This window comes from Adiantum capillus-veneris, chromosome 26 (genome assembly GCF_014529385.1).
Source record: "Adiantum capillus-veneris isolate H3 chromosome 26, ASM1452938v2, whole genome shotgun sequence".
Taxonomy (NCBI): domain Eukaryota; kingdom Viridiplantae; phylum Streptophyta; class Polypodiopsida; order Polypodiales; family Pteridaceae; genus Adiantum; species Adiantum capillus-veneris.
In genome coordinates, this window is record NC_140956.1 from 25936313 (window position 1) to 25952649 (window position 16337).

General features: G+C 47.9%; 1 protein-coding gene across 1 annotated transcript in view; it reads left to right on the top strand.

The window, feature by feature from the left end:
• LOC147423160 (synaptotagmin-4-like) overlaps positions 1-16337 on the top strand; it is a 52851-nt gene that overhangs the window by 33894 nt on the left and 2620 nt on the right. The gene's annotated exons all lie outside the window — the stretch shown is intronic.

Genomic DNA, 16337 nt, shown 5'->3' on the forward strand with positions numbered 1-16337 from the left:
TGAATGCCTTTAGTTGAAGAAAGAGGACGTGGACTCGAAAGCAAGACTCCTCCATGTCAAGAGATGAGGCACCCAAAAACCGTGTGAAACTGTAGTCGAAGAAGTCGCAGCGTCTCCGAATGTCAAAGCTAGTCAAATCTCTAGGGACTGTTGCAAAAGGAGAAGTCTGCACCAAAAAAGGCGGCCTCAAGTGGGGTTGTCCCTCTCGAGCCACACGGCTCGTAGCGAAAGCACTACCAAGAGATCGCCTCGCGGCACACGTGATCAGTCCCCTGCGTCTGAGGAGGAGTGGTCGAGGGGTTGGGAGATGAGGCTGCGGGTCCCACCGAGGAGAGATGACGGACGGGAGGCGAAGGTGGAGGAAGGGGACGGGGAGGGGGACGGGGAGGAGGCGGGGGAGGCGGAGCGGAAGTGTCTGAGGGAGGAGGGGATGGAGGTGAAGGAGGCGGGGGAGGCGGAGCGGCAGTGTCCGAGGAAGGAGGGGGCGGAGGTGGAGGAACTGAAGTGGATGGGGCCTCCTTAGGCGGGTCTTGCTGAAGGGGGTCAAAGCGGTTCCCAATCAGAACCCAGTGCTGCTGAGCTGCGGAAGGTCGGCCTGGAGGGGGAGCAATGGGGTGAGCCCGCCCCTGTGAGCAGCGGCGGCGGTGAGACACATGCTGCCTATCGTCAGCTGTCTGATCACTAGTCTTAGTCGAGGTACCAGCCTGTGCGTCCTGTGTGTCTGGCTGTTGGGCTTGCTCAGCCTTGGGAGGCTGTGCATGCGCTGTGGGTCGAGGTCTCCTGCGATAACAGGCCTTTGCCAAATGGCCAATCTGTCTGCAAATGAAACATTGACTCATGAGGCCTGAATATTCCACACTCCTACGGAACCAACCCCCAGTCACCCATGTAATAGGATGATCTTCGGGAGAGTATGGGTGTCCCGAACCAGAAACGTACTGAGGGGATGCCGGCCGCCGTGGCAGCTACAGAGGCTGTCGTACGAGGTGTCTCCAAGACAGTCCCAATCTCTGAGTCTATCCTGGACAAGAGTGATAGGTAGTCCCTCCTCAAACCGAGGAAGCAGACGGAGATGGGAAGGTCTGCCTCCTCCACCAGAACATCTGTAGCTAGATCAAAACCATGCCTCCACTGTCGAAAGTGGGCTCGAACTGCTCGGATGGCCAAGGGGCTCATCGTGATGACCTTGGACGCCATCTCGGAAGTCTCGAACGCTATCTGATCGTAGCCGCGTCTGAGAGACTAAACATCAAAGATCTTGTCCACCTCTGCAAGAAGGCGGGCCTGGAGAAGATCACGTAGCTCTCCATTGCTGGGTCTCGTGATGAGAATCTTGCAGATGACGGAAGTCGGCTGAAGGCGTTCCACCTCTGCTGCAAGGCTCGCTCTTTCTGTCGGCGAAAGAGCAAGTTAGATGGTGGGCTCTGCAGGATCGGGCGAGGGGGCTTCTTGAGAGTCCCTCTGAGTGGAGCATGAGCCTCCATCAGTGTCTGCTGCTGTGAAGAAAGGGCAAAGTGGCGTCGGCGAACGAAGGCCTTTTGCTGGACCGAGCACGTCGAAGGTGCTAGCGAGACCAGCCAAGCAGGGCCGGAAGTGGGCGAGGAGGTGTGCAGGGGGCAGTGGACAGGCGGGCAGGGCAGCGGACAGGTGGGCATGCCAGCAGGGCTGGTGGGCAGGCAGTGGGCAGGCGGGCAAGCAGCGGGAGGGTAGTGGGCAGGTAGGGGGGGAAAGGCGCGAGAAGGGGGGAGTGCGATGGAGAGCAGGGAGGCGGGAGGGAAGAGCAGCAACAGTGAGCACGTGCGGACTCTCTTAGTCTTTCACTTTACTGCACTTTATTTTTATTTTTGTACCCAGACATTGGATTAGATTCACCAAGCTTATATCAGTTTGGTCTCATAGGTCATTTTGGCTATTTGGCCACGTCAACATGTCAATGCAATTTGTGGGACGTCCGTATTACTGCCACGTCGTCAGTTGCTACGTAAATCTGTGTATGTATGTGTGTATTGGTCCTGCTTTATTTTAATGTCCTTAGGTCCCCTGGCCCCATCGGACGGGATCCCATAAGTTGGTGGGAACTCTTCTTTAAAAATAGGCTACTCGGCCAAACTTTGCAAGTTGGTGAAACTTCTTCTATTGCCAGGGTTTAGGCTTCTCGGGATCTACATGTTGGCTCCGTTCTTCAGTGGCTTGACACATCAATAGTTTGTGGCATCGCCCATTGCCCGATATCCTCAAGAGACACTCCCTATGTCTACGCAGCTCTAGCAAAAACAACCTGAGGCATCTCTGATCGTGATATTCATGACTCTAGCCAATGGTCCAAAGTCCTATGTGCATAGACAATGCAAGCGGACTCGTATCTCATAGTACACCGGACAATGACAAATGTGATGTAACTCTGTCTCTGGCTCTATATGACACAACTGGCATATTTTGGCCTCTGCTGGTACTCTCCTAAACTTGCCAGTCTCAATCTCTAATGCGATGATGTGCACATCTGATCAATGGCACATCATATCCCATAGGATAAATGAGTGTCCATATAGGCCGGTCTGATCACATATCCATTATTTGTTAGTTGGAGAGGCCCTCGGAGCACTCCCTCGAGGTAGCTGTCCAGGGCAGGATGGTTTTGACTCCCAGCTTCTCTTCTTGGAGTACTGGGACTTGCTCGATTCAAATCTTTGCAGCACCTATCAATACATCTTGCACACTAGAGAGATGCCTAACAACATGAGCGTAGGGCTTGATCTACCTCAATTCCCAAGGAGGGAGGCTCCTTGGATGAGATTCGGCAGTGGTGACCCATCACCATTCTCAACTCAACCTACAAAATTTTAGCAAAGGCTCTGAGTTTGAGGATGGAGCTGCTACTTGAGAGCATTATACATGGGACCCAGACAGGTTTTTTCAAGGAGCGTAGTACCCTTGACAACATTTTCACCTTTTGGGAGGCGTCTACCGTCGCGCATCTTTGAGGAGAGGATCTTGTGATACTCCTCCTCGATTTTGAGAAGGCTTATGATAGAGTCGATTGGGATTTCTTGGCGGGCACTCTACGCATGATGGGATTCTCAGATGCTTGGATTAGAGGTGTGTTAGCTCGTTACAGGTGTGTGTACAGCCAAGTGCTCTTGGTAGGGGGAAGAGGGGAACGCTTCATGCTCACGCGTTTGGCTAGACAAGGTTGTCCTCTTGCCCCCTTCCTCTTTCTTTTCTATGCGAGGCGATGAGCAGATTTTTGACCTCGCAGGAGGTTGGCTTGCGTGGTTTAGAGCTCTTATTAGGGGAGACAAGCTACTTGACACTGAGCTTGCTGACTACTCAGCCTTGTATTTGAAGGGCCAGGAGGCCAATCTGCACAGGTGTGAGCAGGCTCTGGAGGTGTTTTCTTGTCCATCAGGAGCATTGATCTATTGGAGGAAGACAATGGCTTTTGGGTTGACAGTGATGATTGGTCGCCGGGTGAGGGCTTCAAGTGGATTCCCCGGGACTCCAGTACGCTATCTAGGTTGTCAGGTTGGCATGGATCTGACCCCGGAGCAGTAGACATCTCTCCTCCTCCTATCCATTAGGAGGAAACTGCTTTACTGGAGTTCGGCACGGATCTCTTTGGCAGACAGAGTTGTAGTGGCCAACCAGGTGTGTTGGCTACTATGTGGTACATCACGTCTTGCTGGATCTTCGTGAGCTCCTGTGTCAGCCAGCTCGAGAGGCTCATCAGGCACTTTTTGTGATCAGGGCACGACACCTAGCTAGCTCGGGCCAAAGTGGCCTGGTAGGTCATCACCTTACCTTGTTTTCAGGGGGGGTTGGGGATCATTGACCCAGCACAGCAAAGCAGAGCTCTCCTTGGGAAGATTGTGGTTAGAGGACTCCTTCCAGGGAAGGAGCCTTGGAAGGAGTTGTTGCTTCAACGGATTCGAGCTCGAGTTCCTCATGCGGGTGGCCCTTGGAGCCCATCCATCAGGTGGATTTTTTATAGAGATGCACAGAGTTGGTCTGAGCAGGAGGTTGGAGGACAGATTTGCTGCAAGCCTGCTCAGGTCTTGGGAGCAACTGAGGAGTGGCCTAGAGCAACGTCAACCCACTTGCATGGAGGAACGTTTGAGGCAGCCTCTTATTTGAAACCCCATGGTTAGCACTCAGAGAGGCCATCTGGTTGGTAGTAGGCCTCATGTTTCTTGGGGTCCCATGGCAGAGAGTCCAGCCCACATTTTTAGCGAATGGCTTCAGTTTTAAGGCTTGTCCGAGGAGGCTCAAAGCATCGAGCTACGAGGCACGAGGGGGATGAAGAGCATGTGTCAGGATATTACAGAGGCACTACCAGCTGAGTGTCTCACCTCTCTAGAGGCAGCGTCTCCCAGATGGATGGGGCCCTTCACACGTCTCGAGGTCCTCATTGCTGTTCGAGCTTGCTCAAAGTCAGTACCACACATGTTCTTTGAGGTTCAGGGAGGGGGTCACCTTGACACAGTCTCAGTAGAGGCTCCACAGGCTGTAGAGTGTTGCTTCTAGAGAATACGAGTTGCGGGAATATGTGGAAGGACCCATGTCAGAGATCCCGACTCAAGAGATCTTGAGACAGGCCACTAGTGGCTTTGGGCTTGGGAGAGCTACCCTCTTGCACAAGTAAAGTGGGACCCGGGAGAGTGGTTCTGGCGGGATTCTCTCTCTCTTCAACGATCACCCTAGGACCCCCTTTTTTCAGTACATAGTTTGCGTGGGGCGTCGTATAGTGGCAGCACAGAGAGAGGCTCGTCCTACTGCAGCACTTCATTGGCAGGAGGAGGGTCTCACAGTTGAGTTTTTGTTAGATTTTTGGGAGCGGTTGTGGGACTGCAGGAAATCGAGGAGAGTTACTATGTTCCCGTGGCTAGTTGCACACAGAGCTACAACAGTTGTGGGAGCTGGCTTGTACATAGCGGCTTCTCGGCAGCCTGTGCAGCTTGTGGCTATCCTTTGAAGAGTCGGCATCAGTCTGTGGGACTACCCCATGGCACAGCAGGTTTGGCTTCGGGTTCTTTGGCTGATGCTAGCTCTTTCCACAGCTTGACAGTACACTTGGGGTGCTGTAGCTTGGTCCACTCTCACGGGCCCTGCGCTCCATTTTGAGTTGGCTTCCACCAACAGGATGATAGTGATCCAGGGGGTCGACCTACTCTCCAGCTTGCCACAGAGCTTACTCCCTAGGAGTGGTGCAGTGATAAAAGAGGTGTGTTGGTAGCTCGTTTGCGGCCTGACACTCAGGTTTATCTGGCGGGCTCGCGGCTTCTGCATCTCGAAGGCTCGCCCTGTTCCACCGACAGAGACTGTTCTTGACCTTTGGCTGGATTTGATTCACACTCTCAGGAGTCGGTTCGAGAGACTCAAGGGTAGCTCTGACCGCATGCGGGAGTGCAGAGAGGCTTTCCTGCGACTCTGGCACCCAGGGCTTTTCTTCAGCATGTCGAGGGTGTGCCTAGATGGCACACCCTCGCCGGTAGTGCCTAGATGGCACTACCAGCGACAGTGTAGCTTTTTCCTCCTCCCATCTTGTGGTTTAGCTCAATTGTACATACTTTTTTTACTCACTGGAAGAGTCTCCCCTTGTTTTTGATGTAGCCCTCTTTAGTAGAGGCGGTTTGTAGCCATATGGGTAGTTTTATTAACTAATGGAAGGATCTTTCTCTCAAAATAAAAATAAAATTATTACATCCATGTGTGACTCTACTACAGTGTTAGGGGAACATAAAGATAAAAATAAATGAGGGTACCTAGAGTAGGTAGGTATGTAAGCCTAACCTACATCCTCATCATCATCAACATCCTCATCACATAATACATCAGCTCAAAATATATGAGGAGGGGTACAATCACGTGAGGGCTAATGAGGTGCACATGGGGAAAATAGGCAATGGTGATCATCCCATGAGCTCTCTCATGGGTCTCTAGAGTATGACCTCAATATCCTCCATGGTCAGCTCTCGAGGGGGTGTGCTAGATGTCGCTCAATCATACTCAGTAGCCTCTGATGTAGACCTCGTCTACGGTGTGAAGATCCTCGCATCCTAGGGCATCGTGAGCAGCGAAGTTGAATGGCTCAATTAAGAAGATTGCTCCAATGAGGGTGTGACTGGGTTACCTGTGGTGGGCCATCCCGAGTAGTCCCTCTGTAAAAAGTAATGATCTGGCTTTGTATGGATCCTCTATGTGTAGGTCCTCCGCGCCTAAGGGTAGTCTCTCTGTGTCTACCGATCTCCAGCAAGAAGAGACCTAAGCACCTCTGATCGTAGTAATCCATGATGCATGATAAGGGGCCCAAGCCTTCTCTAAATAAGCAATGAACGCTCACGGATCTCATTGTATGCTGTGCATTGGCAGATATAGTGCTCCTCTTATCTCTGGCTCTCTTTGGAAAAGCTGGCATAATCTCTCGAGGGTTATACCTCTATATCCGGCAGTCTCTATCTCCAATTGGTGAGATGAGGTGCGCAACTTACCAATAACACATATAATGCCATGGGACAGGTGGGTATCCATATACTTGGGGTGTGAGATAAACCCATCATCTGTCGTCCGAAGAAGATGCTCTCAATAAAAAGCCATTTTTGTCCGTAACTCATGTAACGGAGGCAATCAAGTCCTCCTAGTATCCAGCTAAATGAGATCATGTCTGGTAATCCTGCTAATCTCTAAATGTGTGAGAGTGATGGATGGTGCATCCAGGGAAAATTGAAAAGGGGGCAGCATGTCCATACTAAATCCATGTAGCTCAAACCAAGATGATATCTGTGCAAACCCACTATCGTGTGCATAAGCCTTTATCGGCATAAAGCAATATAGAGGTATCCATGTACTTGACAACTGTGCTCCTCTATCCCTTGCAGTCTCCATATAGTCAGCAACCTCATCAATATACAATCTAAACAAAGTCGGAGAAAGTGGGCATCCTTGCATCACCCCAATAGTAAAGTGATCCCCCTTACAAGCTCCTGTGGGACGCTTAAAGTGATCCTTGTCCGTACTCTCCCTGTAAGTGTCTCCTACAGTTCCATGATCCCCCTTACAAGCTCCTGTGGGACGCTTAAAGTGATCCTTGTCCGTACTCTCCCTGTAAGTGTCTCATACAGTTCCATGATCCCCCTTACAAGCTCCTATGGGACTCCCAAATCATGTAGTCGTCGTATCCACCTAGCTCTCGGGAAATCCACAAAGCGACAATAAGTCCTTCTCCCATGTGCTTTGCTCTCCTCGATGATAGCTCTAAGCGTGAAGATATGATCGAGTGTAGAGAATCCCTCCCGACTCCAGCCTGTCCTAAAGCTCGTACACTCTCTCTCTTCCCATCGCTCAACTCATGCTCAAGTATAGATACATATAGCTTGGCAGTGGTACAATAGTAGATGTCACGTGCACATCTAACCCTATGTGTACGTGGGCAAGGTACTTTAGGGCAAGGGTTCAGTCAGTCTAGCCTAAGAAGTGTTTTGGCACTTTTGTGAGTCTATTCGTAGACCGTGCATGTCCAGACACTTAAGAGTAGATGCATATCCTCTGGTTGCACATAGCATGATCATTAGATTTCCATGAGAACCTATCAGGAGCATTTTTATAGTGCATAGACCTATTTTCCCTATTTTAGCCAATTTTCACTTATTATTTTTTAGTGACTTTTGTTGGGAAACTGGGTAGGGCAACTTGATAAGCAAGTACATAAGAAACCTAGTGCTAGCACTTTCTGGCAGAAGAGGCAGCAGGAACTTCGCGTTCAACACACATTCTCAGCAAGATCACCTTCCCACAACAGGCCTAGCGTTTTCAGCCAATCTGAAAGCCTAGCGTTTGTGCATGAAAAACCAGCCCTGGCGTTTGCATTGCAGATCAGCCCTAGTGTTAGCAGATTCCATAGCAACACAACAGATCAGCCCTAGCATTAGCAAATTTCTCCAACAGGATAGAACCAGCCCTGGCATTTTTGGTTTGCAGATCAGCCTCAGCGTTTTGCAGATTCATTGACGGAACCTCGGTAAGCACCAGCGTTTTCATTTTTCAGCGTGTCATCGTCGCATCATCGCCATCAACATCGTCATCGACATAGAGTCAGAATTCAGCAGATAAAGATTTGCAAATTTCAGCCATTAGCGTTTTCAGATTTCAGCCTGTCTCGTCCTCCTCATCGACATCATCCGCTAGTCTAAGCATTGTAGAGATTTGTGCAATCAATAATCGACCGCTCTCACCATAGAGAGTGGGGCCTTCGGAGGAGGGTTTGACAACATTCTGGTGTTGTATTCTTCTATCTCTATCTCTCAGTCTCAGTACCTTCATTCACAATGTTCACCACTTTGTTTGTGTCCATTGCACTCTCTCACTAAAGGAACGGAAGGCTCTGCCTTTTCGTAAGTAAAAGGAACCTTGAGCATAATTTGGAGCACTCATCTTGAGCAAAGTTCAAAATTCACTTCTGCTGCACGTTACATTGGTATCAGAGCTTTGACAGTGTTCTATATCACTCAAGGAAAGAACCACAAGAAATTTTTTTGCTTGTTGTGGTCACACGTAACCAAAGTCCTCTTGGGCATGTCAATTCTTAATTGTGTTTTTGAAGAGTGACGGGAAACCCAAGAAAGAAGGGCTTGTCCGGCCTCCCCTTGTTTCTCTTTTTACTCATTGCGAGTGGACTGTGCACTTAGCGACCGGCCAATCAACGTGAGGTGGGAAAAAGCAACCTTGGTGTGAGCGCAAGGCCGCCAAGGGGTGTGCCCGCGGAAAAGAGAAGAGCTCGGGTGAAGAGAAGATCGCAAGCGAGGTAAGAACCTCAAGAACCTTGAGACTCCAGAACCTCAAGAACTCATGACCCCCAAGACCCTCAAGACCCTCGAGAACCCAAGTTCCTCGTGAACTTAAGAACCCACGACTTCAGTGGATGGTTATCACCCGAAGCGGCATGGATACTTCGCATGGAGGTGGTGAGCATGGGAGTGGCGAAGAAGAGTTTTCCCCACGAGGAGGTTTTTCTGACCCTCCCCCTTCCCCATCTACGCCAAGGATTGCACTAACTCCTATGGAGGCTTTCGACAAGATGATGATGGACAGAAAGTTAGAACGCGAAGAACGAAAGGCAGCAATTGATCGTAAGTACCAAGAAACAAGGGCAGCCATTGAGCGCGAGCGCGGAGCAAGCGTGCTTGGTGGCCGAACAGAGAGCCCAACACATGCAGAGTTGTTGCGACTCTTTGTTAGTATGCAGGCACAGATTGCAAAGGATCAGGAAAGGAGACTCTCTCAGGAATCTCTCTTAGTCTCTTCTTTTCCAAAGCACGACACACATGATTTTCATAATAATCATAAGCATGATGATTTGCATGATCAAGATGTGATTATTCACGAGAATGATGATTTGCAGGAAGAAACTGTGATTGTTCACAAGGATGATGGTTTAGTTGATACTTTGTCTAGTGAAGCTAACCTCATTGCAGATTCAATCAATCACAAAGAACCGATCTTGGCTCTCGAGTCGAGGTCCAAAGAACCGCCAGAGGAAGTATTATGTGTACAAATGATTAGTCAGCTCGCATTGTTCGAGTGTTTCATTCATGATGCTTTCCTGTATTTTAGTCACCATCCTTATGTGATCCCTTTCCATAGGCATGACATATTGTACGCGGAGCGCGATTCACTCATGAATGAGCACGGATGTTTGTGGATTACTGATGAAAAGATGAATTGTTTGCATTCAAGGAATTCACATTCCATGTCTTTTCCTTGGCATGACATAGTATCCAAAAGAGCACAAGAAGGATTGAGCATCAAGCATGGGCATTTCCATTGTTAGGTGCAGCGGAATGAATGTTTGAACTTTGCTCAAGATGAGTCTCCGAACTGTGCTCAAGGTTCCTTTTTCTTATGGAAGGGAGAGCCTACCGTTCTTAATGAGAGAGTGCAATGGACACAAACAAAGTGAATGGACACTGTGCGTGAAAGTGTATGAGACTGAGAGATAGAGAAGAGAATACGACACCAGAGACGTTGTAAAACCCTCCTCCGAAGGCCCCACTCTCTATGGCGAGAGCGCTCTACTTATGATTGCACAAATCTCTACAGTGCTTGGACTTGCCGACGACGACGAGACGGGCTGAAATCTGAAACTCCAAGGGCTGAAATTTGCAAATCTTCTATCTACTGAATTTTGAATCTATGTCGATGGCGACAACGCGCTGAAAACGCAGATGCTGAAATCTGCGCGGGATTTGACCGTGGGGCGAGGATCTGCTGCGGGAAGGTGAGATCTGTGAGGTTCAGGACTTGTAATGCGGGTGCAAAGGCTAGGTCGTCTGCTGCTCCAAAAACACTAGGGTTGAATTCTATTGCTAGTGTAATCCGCTGTGGATCTGCTGATGCAACTGGTAACGCTAGTGTTGAATTCTCCTTTGTTGTCGCCAGGCTGATGCAGATGTAAAAACGTTGGTTGATCTGGGTTCTTGTTTAAAAACGCTAGCTCTTTTGCTGTGATGAAAAAACGCTAGAGAACTTGGGGTCCTGCTGAGAAGTTGCCTGTGAGCAATGCTCCTGCTGCCTCTTCTGCCAGAAAGTGCTAGCTCTAGTTTGCTTATATATTATCTTAGCAAAATTGCCTTACCTAGTTCCCAACAAGTCACTTAATAAATAAGTGAAAAATATCAAAAATAGGTAAAATAGGCTAAATGCACTGGAAAATTCCCCTGAAGGATTTTGATGGATTCTGATGGGAATGCTTGTGATCATGTTGTGTGCAACCGGAGGATATGCATCTAATCTAAGTGTTTGGTCATCCACGGTCTGCGAACGGACTCACAACAATGCCAGATCACTTCCTATTCTAGACTGACTTGACTTAACTAAACCGTGGTCATGCTGTAGCCTGTCCACGGACACATAGGGTTGGATGTGTCACGTGACATCCCCTCCTTTTCAAAGTGAGGTACTGGTACCGAACTGTATGGCGTCGAGGGAGATCGCCGATAGTATCCGGAATCGAAAAGAACTATTCGCCGACCCACTCTGATGTGTGTGAACTTCATAAAGGTCTACAACGCTTGCTTCTTTGGGCCCCGCCGAAAGCGACACAAGGTCTTCTGTGGCTCCTTCAATGCTTCAACTTCGTCGAGAGTCATGCTTCTTTCTTCTTCAAGAATCTCCATGGCTGAAAATTCCTGAAACCATTTCCAACACAAAACCATGAACATACCTATTTCATGTAAAGTGAGTGGAAAAAATCTTGTCGTCCTAATAGACTGTGCATGCAATGTAGATAAACAAATAGACGGAGTGCTAAACCGTCACCACATACACGCAAATAATGAGATCGAATCTTTCTCTTAGATCTAGAGGCAATCAACTGTGGCAATTCACAATGGAAATGCCCATGCTTGGTGCTCATACTTTCATGTGCTCTTTCTACAATTGTGTCATGCCAAGGAAGAGACATGGAATGTGACTTCCTTGAATGCATACTTTTCAGCTTTTCATGAAATATCCGCATACATCCGTGCTCATTCATGAGTGAAACGTGCTCAACGTACAATATGTCATGCCTAGGAAAAGGGATCACATAAAGACGCTGACTAAAACAGGAAATGATCACGAATGAAACACTCAAACAATGCGTGCGTATGAATCATGCGAACACATAATAATTCCTGTGAGGGTTCTTGGACCGAGGCTCGAGAGCAAAGATCGGTTCTTCCTGAGGGGGTTCTTTGGACCTAGGCTCGAGAGCCAAGATCGATCCTTCGTGATTGATTGAATCTGCAACGAGGTTAGCTTCGCTAGAAAAAGCATCAACTAACACATCCTCCTTGTGAACAATCACATCATCTTCATGCAACTCAGTATGCTTGTGAGAAATCACATCTTGATCCTGCAAATCATCATGCTTGTAAGAAATCACATCTTGATCATGCAAATCATCATTGCTCATCATTAACATCCAAATCATCATGCATATCTTTGTCATTCAAATCATCATGCAAATCATTGTCATTCAAATCATCATGCTCATCATTATCATTCAATTCATCATGCTTCTCATAATCATGCAAATCCTATGTGTCATGCTTGGCAGAAGAAGAGACTCAGAGAGTCTTTGTCTCCTGAATCTCTTGCATCTGTGCCTGCACTTGAGAAAAAAGTCGCAAGAACTCTTGCATGTGTCGGTCGCTCTGTTCTTGTCCTACTTTGGTTGCCTTTCTTTCTACTCTGCTTTCTGCGTGTCTGTGATCTATTTTTGCTTTTCTTTCTGCGTGTCTACAATCGATTTCCGCTTTTCTTTCTGCGTGTCTTGCTTCGCGTTCTAACTTCATGTCCATCACCATCTTGTTGAAAGCCTCCATAGGAGTTAGTGCAATCCTTGACGTAGATGGGGAAGGGGGAGGGTCGGAAAAACCTCCTGGTGGGGAAAATTCTTCTTCGCCTCTCTCATGCTCATCACCTCCAAGCGAAGTATCCATTCCGCTTCGAGTGATGACCATTCTCTGAAGTCTTGGGTTCTTGTGGATTCTTATGGTCTTGGGTTCTTAAGCTCACGAGGAACTTGGGTTCTTGGGTTCTTGAGGTTCTTGCGGGTCTTGAGGTTCTTGAGGTTCTTCTTTAGCTTGCAATCTGTGTTTGAGAAGGATCTTCTCTTCACCCGAGTTCTGCTCTTTTCCGCGGGCACATCCCTTGGCGGCCTTGCGCTCACACCAAGGTTGATTTTTTCCACCTCACTTCGATTGGCCGGCCGCCAAGTGCACGGTCCGCTCTCAATGAGTGAAAAGAGGCACAAGGGGAGGCTGGACAAGACATTCTTTCTTGGGATTCCTGTCACTCTTCAAAAACACGTTTAGGAATCAACACGCCCAAGCGAACTTGGGTTCGTGCGATCGCAACAAGCAAAAAAGTTCTTGTGATTCTTGTGGTTCTTTCCTTGAGTGATACAGAACACTGCCAAAGCTCTGATACCAATGTTAGGTGCGGCGGAATGAATGTTTGAACTTTGCTCAGATGAGTGCTCCGAACTGTGCGCAAGGTTCCTTTTTCTTATGGAAGGGAGAGCCTTCCGTTCTTAATGAGAGAGTACAATGGACACAAACAAAGTGAATGGACACTGTGCGTGAAAGTGTATGAGACTGAGAGATAGAGAAGAGGATACGACACCAGAGACGTCGTAAAACCCTCCTCCGAAGGCCCCACTCTCTATGGCGAGAGCGGTCTACTTATGATTGCACAAATCTCTACAATGCTTGGACTCGTCGACAATGTCGACGACGATGAGATGGGCTGAAATCTGGAAACTCTAAGGGCTGAAATTTACAAATCTTCTATCTGCTGAATTTTGACTCTTATGTCGATGGCGAGGACGCGCTGAAAATGCAGATGCTGAAGTTTGCGTTTTCCGGGCAGAATCTGTGAACTGCGTGGGATCTGACCGTGCGGTGAGGATCTGCTGTGGGAAGGTGAGATGTGTCAGGTTCAGGACTTGTACAGTGGGTGCTAACTGCTGAAAACTGAAAACGCTGGTCTTCTTGTGGCCTTGTCGCGACGGAACTGCAAAACGCTAGGTCGTCTACTGCTCCAAAAACGCTAAGGCTGAATTCTACTGCTGGTGTAATCTGTTGTGGATCTGCTGATGCAACTGCTAATGCTAGGGCTGAATTCTCCTCTGTTGTCGCCAGGCTGACACAGATGCAAAAACGTTGGCTGATCTGGGTTCTTGTCCAAAAACGCTAGCTCTTCTGCTGTGATGCAAAAACGCTAAAGAACTTGGGGTCCTGCTGAGAAGTTGCCTGTGAGCAATGCTCCTGCTGCCTCTTCTGCCAGAAAGTCCTAGCTCTGGTTTGCTTATATATTATCTTAGCAAAATTGCCTTACCTAGTTCCCAACAAGTCACTTAATAAATAAGTGAAAAATATCAAAAATAGATAAAATAGGCTAAATGCACTGGAAAATTCCCCTGAAGGATTCTGATGGATTCTGATTGGAATGCTTATAATCATGCTTTGTCCAACCGGAGGAAATGCATCTAATCTAAGTGTGTGGTCATGCACGGTTTGCGAACAGACTCACAGAAGTGCCAGATCACTTCTTATTCTAGACTGACTTGACTGAATTGAACCCTGGTCATGCTGTAGCTTGTCCAGGGATACATAGGGTTGGATGTGTCACGTGACATCCATTGTGATTTTCCATAGTTTGCGTGTGTTTGATGAACGGGTTGGCACTCCGTCACTTTGTTCATCTGCATTGTATGCACATTCTTCTCGAAGGAAGACTACAATTTTTCAATCATTTTACATGGAATGATATGTTCATGTTTTTGTGTTGGAAGTGCTTTCAGGAATTTTCATCCTCGGAGATTCTTGAAGAAGGTAGACGCATGACTACAGACGAATTTGAAGCATCGAAGGAGCCACTGAAGACTTTGTGCCACTTTCGGCACGGCCCAAAGAAGCAAGCATTGCAGACCTTTATGTAGTTCAAGTATCACATGACCCACGCATCAGAGCGGGCCGGCGAAGAGTCCTTTCCAGGATTCCAAACGCTGTTGGCGATCTCTCTCGACGCCATACAGTTTGGTACCAGTACCTCACTTTGAAAAGGAGGGGATGTCACGTGCACATCTAACCCTTATGTGTACGTGGACAAGCTACTTTAGGGCAAGGGTTCAATAAGTCTAGGAAGTGTTCTCCCACTTTTGTGAGTCTGTTCGTAGACTGTACATGTCCAGACACTTAGAGTAGATGCATATCCTCTGGTTGCACATAGCATGATCATCAGATTCCATCAAAACCCATCAGGAGCATTTTTACAATGCATAGACCTATTTTCCCTATTTTAGCCAATTTTCACTTATTATTTTTAAGTGACTTTTGTTGGGAAACTGGGTAGGGCAATTTTGATAAGCAAGTACATAAGAAACCTAGCCTAGCAGTTTCTGGCAGAAGAGGCAGCAGGAACTTCGCGTTCAAGAGGCACCTTTTGAGCAAGACGACCTTCCCGCAATAGACCTAGCATTTTCAGCCCATCTGAAAGCCTAGCATTTTTGCATGACAGATCAGCCCTGATGTTTGCATTGCAGATCAGCCCCGGCGACAGTAGATTCCACAGCAACATAGCAGATCAGCCCTAGCATTAGCAGATTTCTCCAACAAGACAGAACCAGCCCCGGCGACAATAGATTCCACAACAACATAGCAGATCAGCCCTAGCATTAGCAGATTTCTCCAGCAAGACAGAACCAGCCCAAGCATTTTTGGTTTGCAGATCAGCCTCGACGTTTTGCAGATTCATTGCGACAGAACCTCAGTAAGCACCAGCGTTTTCAGTTTTCAGCTCCTCGTCGTCGCATCATCGTCATCGTCATAGAGTCAAAATTCAGCAGATAAAGATTTGCAAATTTCGGCCATTAGCGTTTTCAGATTTCAGCCCATCTCGTCGTTGTCGACATCATCGGCAAGTCCAAGCATTGTAGAGATTTGTGCAATCAATAGTAGACCGCTCTCGCCATAGAGAGTGGGGCCTTCGGAGGAGGATTTGACAACATTCTGGTGTCGTATTCTTCTCTCTCTATCTCTCAGTCTCAATAACTTCATTCACAGTGTTCACCACTTTTGTTTGTGTTCATTACACTCTCTCATTAAAGGAACGGAAGGATCTCCCTTCCATAAGTAAAAGGAACCTTGAGCACACTTCGGAGCACTCATCTTGAGCAAAGTTCAACATTCACTTCCGCTGCACCTTACAGTAGATGTACTCTAGGTCTCATGAAACCCTTCACGCATGACCCTGTTGAACATGAAGGCCAACAAACCATCAATATGATCCCTAGCATGTACGAAATGCTCTGCCACTATACCATCATGATTCTATGCCCTCCCTGTGTGCAATCTATTAATGGCTCGCCTCATCATCTTTGTTGTGAAGAAAGTAGAAGTGGGAGGACACGGCTCCGGCGGGTGTGACAATGGTAACTACTCTATTACTATTTAAAGAGAGGATGCATATTGTGTCCATGTTTCTATAGAAGTAATGACATGAGAGGGTGAGTGCTTTCTAAAGAGTCGCCAAGCCTCCCTAAAGTCTTGGCTGAGAAGTAACTGATAGATATCTCTCTCAAGCTGAGCTAAGAAAGCGCTCTTCTTTCACCGTATAAGGTGGCAGAAGAGTATGGGTTCTCGTCTCTCGACACCACCATCATACCAACTATTTTGAGGTGTGCTCCTAGACCATTGTCTCCCACTAGGCTGAGAGTGGGGAAAAGCTGTGACTGCTGCTGTGTGTATCGTCTCTGTCAATATGTGGGTGAGCTTTGACAAGGGTCTATGGGGATTCTCACA